Here is an 11040-nt window from a genome sequence, read left to right as displayed (position 1 = left end):
AGGTGGATTGCTTATATAAATTCCTTGAACCCAGAATTGAGTCACATTGCAGGAAAAGATAATGCAATGGAAGATATGCTTTTAAGGGCAAGGTATGAAGATGAGGATGATATGAGTGATGAGGAAGAAGATGTGGGCACAAAATTCTACACAATTTCTCATGCAAAGTGTGATGATATATGCATTGAATCTTCACTTGAATCCTTTTTAGAGGAGTTCTATGAAGATGAATGGTTGCTCATAGGTCGCTACCTAAGTACTTTACAAAAGCAAGATGATTGGAGTGAGTCAGAATTCAAAAGGATCAGAAAGAAAGAATATGGATTCTTCTTGAGGGATGGTTACTTATGGAAACATCCTAAAAGAAGAAATGGGACTCCATTACGAGTAGTATGTGCTAAGCCTACTCAACTCAAAGTTATCAAAGAGCTTCATGAAACCCTATATGCTGGACATCGAGGTGTATGGGCTACTTTTTTCAAAGTGAAAGAGAGATATTGGTGGAAATCCATGTATAAGGATGTAGCGGATTTTGTGGAGTCTTGTGCCACATGCCAAATGTATTCCAATGTACGTCACCGTGATGCATTGCATCCTACATACCCATTAGCCATGCACTATAAATGGGTTGTTGATCTAGTCACAATGCCTTTAGGGCTTTGGCAAATGAGATACTTGGTACTTGCACGAGAAGACTTGACAAACCAAGTGGAAGGGCGTGCATTGAGGACAAAAACTACAGAAGCTGTTTGTAAATTTTTGCTTGAAGATGTAATTTTCCGCTATGCATTATAAAATTTCGGAGGTGATTTGGAGGGCCTTGTAAGAAATTGTATTTCTCTCTCTAGAAACTTTTTTTAAAATGCACTTGCACCCTGTGAGTATGTCCAAAAGGACAACCAGAAACTCTAAAAAGTAGATTTATATTCCTAATCATCCTTGAAAACGGTCACTTTTTTATTTAATGCGAGCGTCTTTTTCAAGAGGCAAGTGCGGCGCATTCAATGCAGCTTACATCATCACTAGAACTTGAAAAGTCACAAACTGTATAATAGTGATAGATTTTGAGGCTTTTAACACCACCAATGCGTCCGGAACGCCAAAATACCCTAAAAACGAATGTCTACTTGTCTCATTCAGGCATCCGGAGAGGCAAAAAATGTCAAAAAACCCCAAAAAATGGGCTTGTTACTTAAGGCGCGCGAGGAGGCATTCTAAAATTCTAGAATGCTCCCCTGTGCGCCGTTAGTGCAAAGCTCCTTTTAGTGGTTTTTAGACACTTATCTTTCAAGAAAGCCCCTTTTTAGAGGTTTTTTGACATTTTCCTCTCAAAAAGCTCCCTAGAAAGAGAAAAAAGGGGCTTTTTCCTAACGGCGCGCGAGGAGGCATTCCAAAATTTTGGAATGCCCCCTCGCGCACCGTTAGTAAAATGTTCTTTTAGGGGTTTTTGACATTTTTTGCCTCTTTGGATGTCAGAGCGAGGCAATTGGACATTTATTTCTAGGATATCTGGGCGTTCCGGACGCATTGACAGTATCAAAACTTTCAGAATCTTCCACCACTTGATACTTTTGTGACTTTTTGAGTTCTAGTGATGACATAAGCCGTATCAAATGCACCGCATCTACCTTCTGAAAAAAGTGCTCTCATTAAATGAAAAAGAGTGATCGTCTTCAAGGACCACTAGATTATTAAATGAGGAGAGGGACACCTTTTATATTTTTGTTAATATCAATCTATTTTTCTACGTAACGTACGCTCTTCTCTCATTGGAGGAGCTTATTTTCCTCTCTCTTCCAAAAGGCCCTCCAAAAGACCTCCGAAATCTCCTAATGGCTGTGTGGGAAAGATAGTTGATGATAGAGGTGAGTTAGACGCAGATGAAGCAAGGGATTTCTTTACAAGGATTGGTATCAAGCTAGCCCTGACTTGTGCTTATAATCCAGAAGGAAATGGGAAAAGTGAAAGAGGACATCCTCCTATTGTCAAAGCTTTGTCTAAGGCATGCAAAGATAGAATGCGTGAGTGTCCAAGGTTGCTACCATATGCTTTGTGGGCTGATCGTACAACTCATAGCTCAATGACTGATTACATGCCTACCGAATTGATGTATGGTCAAAAGCGAGTCATGCCAATTGAGGATGTAGTTCCTACTTGGAACATGTTACCTTGGGAAGATGGTGTAAGTAGGGAAAATCTACTTGCTTTGCGCATAAGGCAATTGGAAAGAAGACAGGAAGACATAGATATTGCTAAATCTCGATTGAAGGATGCAAGACTAAAGAATAAAGATAGGTTTGATAAAAGACATAGGCTTCGACCAAACCCTATTGAAGAGGGTGATTGGGTCCTAATGTACGACAGTAGCCTTGACAACCAACACTCCACACAAAGAAAACTTGCAAAAAGGTGGTTTGGTCCCTGTGTTCTCAAACATGTGCATGGAAATGCTACATATACTTTGAGGGAGCTCGATGGAATAGAGCTTAAAATTCCCATAGCTTGCAAAAGAATCAAGGTGTTCAAGAGGAGACATTATAATGATCCTTTTGATTCACAACAAGATGATGATGAAGATCCTAATGACATTGCTACAGATGAGGATGAAGAAGCAAAGGATGATTTTCCAGACTTTGAAGAAGATGAAAATGACATCCAAATATTTGTGGATCTTAATGAAGATTAAACCTATATAGGGAAAATGTTGGCACATGCCGGAGGATGTGCAGGATCAGAGAGATGGATGTCGTGCCGTGGCACTAACATAGTGTGAAATAAAAACACTCACCTCACTTTTGACACTTCTCGATGCATGGAAAGAAAAACAATAATGTACATATCGTGATATATGCTAAAGCGGCTACTGCGGTCGCTATCATCTACATACCTATCCGGGGAGTCGTGGCCTTGGATGTGGCTCATTTGTGTGCTTTTTCACTTGATAAGATGCCTAATTTGGTTTGACAATGTACATAGTCCAAGTGTTTCATGGTGGCACACTCATCTCGCCTACAAAGACTGATGCGGGCAAAAACTGCCATAAATAGCAACTAACAGGCGCCATTGCAGAATTGCATGGAAAGTGACCCAAAATGGTATATTGATGACAAATGATGCTTATCTATTCTTTTTATGATTATTTAAGTGATCCCACAAATTTAGGGATTTTCCTGATTCCGTTTGGGATTTTTCGCATTAAAAAATGACATTTTTTGGGTAAAAAATGAGCTGAAAATGGCTTAGTTTTGGTCGAAAGTGGCAAAATGGCCCAAAAATTGACACATCAGCTCATAATTCCATGGGGAAGAGAGAGAAGGGGGCTTTTTACAGAAAAAACCTGCAATTTTTCTCTACTGCGCAATTGCTTCCATGGTTACTCAATCTATGTGTAGGGCAGTCCCGCCTCTTCGAAATCTTGTATATGAGCTTGTGAGGGAGTGAATTAGGGTTTCCCCTTATTAAAATGGTGTGTGGGCTTCAATTTAAAAGCTCTTAAATCTCTGAAAACTCAACAACTGTTTGATGCTAGGACTATGTAATTGGGGGCGAGGCTAAATGATACCACCAAAGAGGTTTGGGTTTTAATTGAGAAATGTTCTTGTATGAGCATTGAGGTTTTATGGATGAACATTTAGTGTTCATAATTGATCTTCTAAAGTAAAATTGGATGTGATTTGATGTTCCTTTCATCATAATCTCGACTACCAAAACAAGCACGTTCCAAGCACAATAGCAAAGAGGGTTTGTGACATTTTTTCACGAACGCTCTTAGAGTTAAAACCATCTTTAGGAAGAGGGTTGGTGATTATCCATAAATGATTTTTCATAAAGTGTTTGTGACTCTCATCACGATCTCTCACAGCCATAGGTTCCGCACCTTTTCAGCTAGACCGCACACGTCCCGACACTACAGCTAAAGCACTTGCTGCAACAACAAAGCAAGCTTCTGACACTCAGTGGGTCAAGGATTTCCTGGAAGAGCTCAAGAGTGTTGGGTGGGGCCTCTGCACACCCCACCCGCCGTGACCTCTGCACACCTCACCCGCTCTCTGTACGACGCCAATCCTCTTCATATCGCCATCAGGGGCCGCCTCAACCTTAGCTCACTTTACTTGAGTCTTGTAACCCTTATTCAAATCCACTTGCCAAGGGTTTGATCCCAGGGAATCCCGATCTACCCTCGTGACTGGAAAGATTATTTGGACACCTTATTCAAAGCACTTCTACCTGCCCGACCTACCTTCGAGAATGCATACTCCAAATTTCACCGCAAGGGGCAGACCAAGCTCGCAGCAATCGTAGCAGCCCTGAGCAAGCTTACAAAGATTGCAAAGTTCGAAGCAGTCCTTGATCGGGTTACGGAGGAGAATCGCAACCTGAAAGCTTTCCTTAACAAGCTTGAGGCATGCTTTGACTCCATGGTCCAGCTCCCCACCGACAAAGTAAAAGAAGTTGAATCAAAGGTCACCCAAGGCCAATTGGTCGCCTTTGTTGGAATTAGGGTTGCAGGAAAACACACACAGCTTGGAGAAGATGAAGGAAGCTCAAGGCACACAATAGAGAGCATATTACTTAGTGTGCAATGAAAAGATGGATTGCCCTAGAGTGATTGGCGTATATACAATGCACAAGGGAAAAAACTTCCTAAAGAGGTAAAAAGTGTTGGAGCTATATATGGCTCACTCTACTCAACTTGGTCTCACCTATATATTTGTATCTTGTCCTCAATATGAATCAGTCTTTGGGAGCGTATATGGTGTGTCTCTTGTCTCCTCTCTCTCTCTTTCTCTCTACATCTCAACATGGTATCAAAGCAGTAACGATCATGCGCCGATTCAATTCATGGTGACAAAACAGTATGTGTATGCGATTTGCATGTAAGATTCAAAAATTGCTACAAATTTTATTCTTGAGCATTGATTCTTGGTAACTGTGGTTGTTTTGTGTTAAGAAGAATATGATTAGTGTTTTGTGTGACGTTTATTGCTAATCAATCTAATCGTTGATTACGTTTTCTTGTTAATAACACCCTGAACTTCATCTCAATGTTTCTTGCTGTTCTGCTCAAAATTTGGAGAAATGGAAAAAGCTCTTCGATTTGAGTTCTAGGTTTGCGTCAATCCGAGTTCGCAACAAAAAGTTATGTTGTTTTTACTGCAATTGAGCTTGACGCAGCTTTCTTCGTCCTACTTCTTCGTGAAGCGTCCGCGATCGTTTTTCTTATTTTGGCGTTAAATTTTTCGAGAAGATTTAGCTTTTTGCTATTCGTATTGTGGCCGTCAATCTTGCGTCTCACGCCACTCTATTTTGAGGACTCTTTTATTATTAACGTCTCCTTTACCCTGCCCTTTTTGGGTGACGTCTCTCACATCTTTGGAAGTTCCTTGAGCATCCTTCTTACGTTTATTGTTGAAAGTACGCAGTCCTCATATCTCTCTCATTCTCAATTGCAGCCTTCACCATATATGGTGTGCAAATTCTGCGATCTTATCTTATACATCTTCTCGCAACAAGATATGGCTATGAATATTCTCATCAACGGATTTCCTTCTGGCCAGCGTTCTGTTCCTCCTTTCCAAGGTCAAGGTTTTCCAGGCTGGAAAGCAAAGATGTTGTTAATTCTTGAAGGCGATGAACTCTCCGATGTTGTTCTTGGAAATCGTGTTTGTCCGCCTCAGCCTGTTGATATGGATAATGATAACGTGCTTATCACTGAAGGACCTATATTTGAAGATTGGAATGTTGCCTATACGGATTGGCAACGACGTGATAAAGCAGCTCGTCGGTATATTCTTTCTGCTCTTACTGCTTCCCTTTTGCTTCATATGTACGAGCTGCCTACTTCCCACGACGTATGGAAGTACCTTATTGCAAACTTTCACAAGAAATCTGTCACAGAAATACTTTATTTGAGAGGGTTGCTTAACAAGTTACAATATGAAGTTGGTACTGCCATGACGGGACATACTGAATCTTTCAAATCTATTACTAATCAACTTGCTGCTGCCGGTGATCTTGTTCCACAAAAGCAACTGATTACACTTCTCCTTGATACGGCGAAGGACTCTTCTTACGATAACATTGTTACTATTCTCTCTAATAAAGATGGTCTTGATTTCGACCAAGCCTGCATGTCTTTAATTGAATACTCTCAACGTCAAGAATGTCGTAATGCTAGTCATGATACAGCTATGATTTCACACGAGGAGACTGAGTCACAACAGATGGAACGGGATTTTTATGCTCGAAGGCGTCCATTTCAACGAGGAAACCGCAAAGGTGGCCGTCGCGGTAATATTTTCTCTCGTCTCAAATTTCCTAATAAGCAATGTTCTTACTGCAACAGAAATGGCCATACTAAAGATGATTGTTGGGCACGTCAATATGACGAAGAACACAATATTACCACAAAACAACCACGTTTATCTAGAGACTCTTCTTCTTCTTCTTGTGAATATTGTGGACGATCTGATCATCCCACTCATATGTGCTATAAGCGTCGATTCGACACAGATCGGAATAGAGCATATGCTACTGAGCATCGAAACTTCATGTACGCTACGTCCTATGTTCAGTTGCTCCAGACAGAATACTTCATGTACGCGATGGATCACTTTTTATTGTCGATTTTGGTGCTACAGGAAATATGACATATCAGTCTAAGTGGCTCCATAACTATCATCCACTGCCAGTTCAACTTATATCTTGGTACCTTATCTTCTTCCACTCGAATTTTGCAAGGAGTACTACATGTACCATATCTTCAACGTAATCTTCTTTCAGTTCTTAGACTTGTTGATCTTGGTCTGTTTGTTGGATTTGATCATACCAAATGCCGAATTGAGATAGCCACTGCTCCTCGAAATGGTAATTTGTTTGAACTCTCTCTCAATGATGCTGTAGAAAATGTTGTCACTGCTCCAGGTGATCATGATTGCAAAGTATGGCATCACCGTTTTGTTCATGCTGATTTCTCAAACCTCCTTGATCTTCAACGTCATGATCTTGTTCATGGCATGGATCTTAAAGCCCATCCTCATATGGGAATTTGTGAATTTTGTGCTCTTGGGAAACACAATCGCAAACCCTTTCCTCTTTCGAATACAACTCATTCTCATGACATATTGGATCTTGTTCATACTGATATATGTGGACCTCTACCTTCTTTGAGATCACAATATTGCTACTTCATTACTTTCATTGATGATTTCTCAGGGTATACGACTGTATTTCTAATTAGACAGAAATATGAAGCCTTATCTGTTTTCAAACAATTCCACAAGGCTGCGGAACTTCAAACTGGTCGTCGCCTTAAGAAGCTCCGTAGTGACAATGGAGGCGAATATGTTTCTCGAGAGTTTGTGAGTTACTGTGCTGACAGTGGAATTCATCATGAACACACTATTCCATATTCGCCTCAACAGAACGGTGTTGTTGAACGAAAGAATCGCACTATTCTCAATGTTGTAAGATGTATGCTGATTCATTCTGGCTTATCTCGTGTTTTTTGGACTGAAGCTACTTTGACAGCAGTATTTATTCAGAATCATCTTCCTACTACTGCACCCTCTGGTAAGATACCTATCACAGCATGGACAGGTGACATTCCTTCTGTATCTCATTTTTGAACCTTTGGATGTATTGCTTATATTCATGTTCCCAAAGAAACACGAACAAGGCTTGATGCTCCTGGCCTTAAAGTTATTTTAATTGGATATTCTGAAACTTCCAAAGGCTACAAATTCTATGACCCTTCCTCCAAGAAAGTAATTGTGAATCGTGATGCTACTTTTAACGAACAGCTTATGGGAGGCTCATGGTCCATGGATGATTCTGATGATACTAAATCATTGCTTCAAGCTTTTCCATTTCTTTCAAAAGATGAAACTCTTCCCATAGAGAAACTTTCCTCTACACAACCATCCATTCCGAATGTTGCCAATGATTTTTGTTGATCTGCCTATTGATTTTGAACATGGCTCATGTCATGTTTATGATGATGATATTGCTGATAATGCTTTTTCTACTTCCGAAGATCCCATTACTTATGATGAAGCTATCTCTTCACCACAAAAGGATCAATGGCAAGAGGCTATGGAAGGAGAGTACGATTCTCTTATCTCTAAAGGTACATGGACACTAACTGAATTACCTCCTGGTCGTACAGCTATTAAATGTAAGTGGGTGTATAAGACAAAAGTAAAAGCAGATGGATCTTTTGACAAGTTCAAGGCGCGTTTAGTTGCAAAATGTTACTCCCAAGTAGCTGGTGTTGATTATCAAGAGACTTTTTCACCAGTTGTTCGCATTACAAGTGTTCGAGTTTTATTGGCATTTGTTGTTCAATTTGATTTAGAAGCTCATCAAATGGATGTGCGAACTGCTTTTCTAAATGGTGACTTGGAAGAGGAAATTTATATGGAACAACCAGAAGGGTTTGTTATTCCAGGTAAAGAAGACCTTGTTGCTCAACTCCATAAGGCACTATATGGTCTCAAACAAGCTTCGCGAGCCTGGTATACAAAATTTGATCTTTTTCTCACCTCTAAAGGATTCATCTCTTGCTCGTCAGACCCCAACTTATACATAAAACGCCAAGGTAGCAGTTTTGTGATTCTTGCTCTTTATGTGGATGATACCATCCTTGTTTCCAATGATTTGGGATTTCTTCAGCAAGTGAAAAAGTTATTGTCTTCTGCATTTGATATGGTGGATCTTGGAGAGATTCACTCGTGTCTTGGCATTCAAATCCAACGGAACCGTACAAAAGGTATTTTATTCCTTCGACAATCAAAGTTTATTGCAGATACTATTCAAAAATTTGGTATGGAGTCTGCACATTCAGCCAACACACCTTGTCTTGCAAGCTCTACGAAGAACACTTCTGACAATGGCGGTCAACTTGTCACAAATCAACCTTATGCTAACTTTATTGGATGTCTTCAGTTTGTTGGCATGAACACTCGTCCTGATATTTTGTTTGCTGCTAATTATCTTGGACAACATCTTGCATGTCCTTCTCTTAAGCATTGGTCTGCTGCAAAGCGTGTGTTGAAATACTTGAAAGGCACTACAGATTTTGGTTTAGTCTATCGACGACAACTCACATCGGATTCTATGCAATCTCTTTCTCTTTTGGGTTACACAGATGCACACTGGGCAAGCTCACATTTATCTATGCGATCTACTAGTGGAAATTGCTTCTTTATAAATGGTTGTCTTGTTTCTTGGACTAGCAAGAAACAACATTGTGTTGCAGTTTCTTTGACTGAGTCAGAATATGTTGCGGCATCACTTGCAGCTCGTGAGTTGATTTGGCTTCGACAAATGCTGGTTGATATTGGTCACTCTCCTCTTTCTAGCACACCCTTGCGGTGTGACAACCAAAGTGCTATTAGTCTTGCAAAAGACTATGTTCAACATAATAAGTCAAAGCACATTGCTGTCCATTATCATTATGTCAGGTATGAAGTACGCAAAGGAACCATTATGGTTGAACACTGTCCAAGTGACCAGATGATTGCAGACATTTTGACCAAAGGCCTCAATGAGTCATGTTTCATCCTCTTGCACTCGGAGCTTGGAGTTGTTTCGACCTCACTCTTTCTAGATTAGCTTCTTTGCTATTGTAATAGATTTGTACATATGACATTGTAATCTTTTAGGTACCATGCACTATGAACACTCCACATTTGCACATTGTGATCTCTAAGTCACTTGAATATTTGTACATAAATGCACAATTCACTTTCACATCATCATCGCTGGTTCATATTTTCACATTGTATAGGGGCTTGGGTTTTTCCCTTGAACTCCCCAAGGGTTTTTTCATCCAAAGCTAGAGACCTTTGTTTGAGTGGGGGTGTTGGAGCTATATATGGCTCACTCTACTCAACTTGGTCTCACCTATATATTTGTATCTTGTCCTCAATATGAATCAGTCTTTGGGAGCGTATATGGTGTGTCTCTTGTCTTGTCTCTCTCTCTTTCTCTCTACATCTCAACAAAAAGTGCCCCGACAGTCCTAGTGTGACCACACACATCACTACCACATGTACATGGTAACAAATCCCCCCTGAAGTAATGCGGTGAACAAGAGCTGGCACATGAGTAAAGAGAAGTTCCATGCCCTGAGGACATGATCAGTCCACAAAGGGGAGTAAGCCCAAAGCTTTGCAGAAAGCTTTGAGCTTCTCACGAGACAATGCCTTTCTTAACAGGTCTGCAAGGTTGACTTGTGTTGGCACATAAGCCAAGCTGGTCTCTCCTACTTAGAGCCTCTCCCTGACATAGTGGTAATGCACCTCAATGTGCTTTGTGCGAGCATGAAAAACTGGATTCCTCGCAACCACCAATGCGCTCTAACTGTCAGTGTAGATAGTGTTGGCAGTGTCGTGTCCAACACCCAAATCAGCCATAAGGCGTCTGAGCAATTCACACTCAACCGTAGCTGTGAAAATTGCCTTGTTCTCAGCCTCACAACTAGAAGAGGCCAGAGTAGGTTGCTTCTTGCTCAACCATGATATACATGAGCTCCCAAGCATGGAACAAAAACCACTTGTAAACACTCGCGTGTCAAAACAACCAGCCCAATTTGAGTCCAGAAAAGCATGTAAGTCTGGTGGCAATGATCCCCCTTGGGATAAAACAAGCCAAGATGTAAAGTTCCACCAAGGTAGCCTACCAATGCTTAGACCCTGGGCTATGCATAAATTTGTTGACCTGTGAGACTGCAAATTGAATATCTGGCCTCGTGTTGCATACATAAATGAATCATCCATCAGCAGTTTGGTAAAAAGTGACATTTGTAGGATCACTAGCATCATGAAGACTCAGTTTCAAACCTGTTTCGATGGGGATGGCAATAGGTTTGCAATCCTTAAGCCCAACCTTACATAGCAATGTCTCTATGTAACTTTTCTAACACAAGGCAGTACCACCATCACACTGCTTCAGCTGTATCCCCAAATAATGATGCAACAGTCCCAAATATTTCATCTTGAAAGCAGCATTCAAAAAAACCTTAAATTCATCAATATG

The sequence above is a fragment of the Adiantum capillus-veneris genome, chromosome 14 (genome assembly GCF_014529385.1).
Source record: "Adiantum capillus-veneris isolate H3 chromosome 14, ASM1452938v2, whole genome shotgun sequence".
Classification (NCBI taxonomy): Eukaryota; Viridiplantae; Streptophyta; class Polypodiopsida; order Polypodiales; family Pteridaceae; genus Adiantum; species Adiantum capillus-veneris.
Note: the sequence above shows the minus strand (reverse complement) of the source record.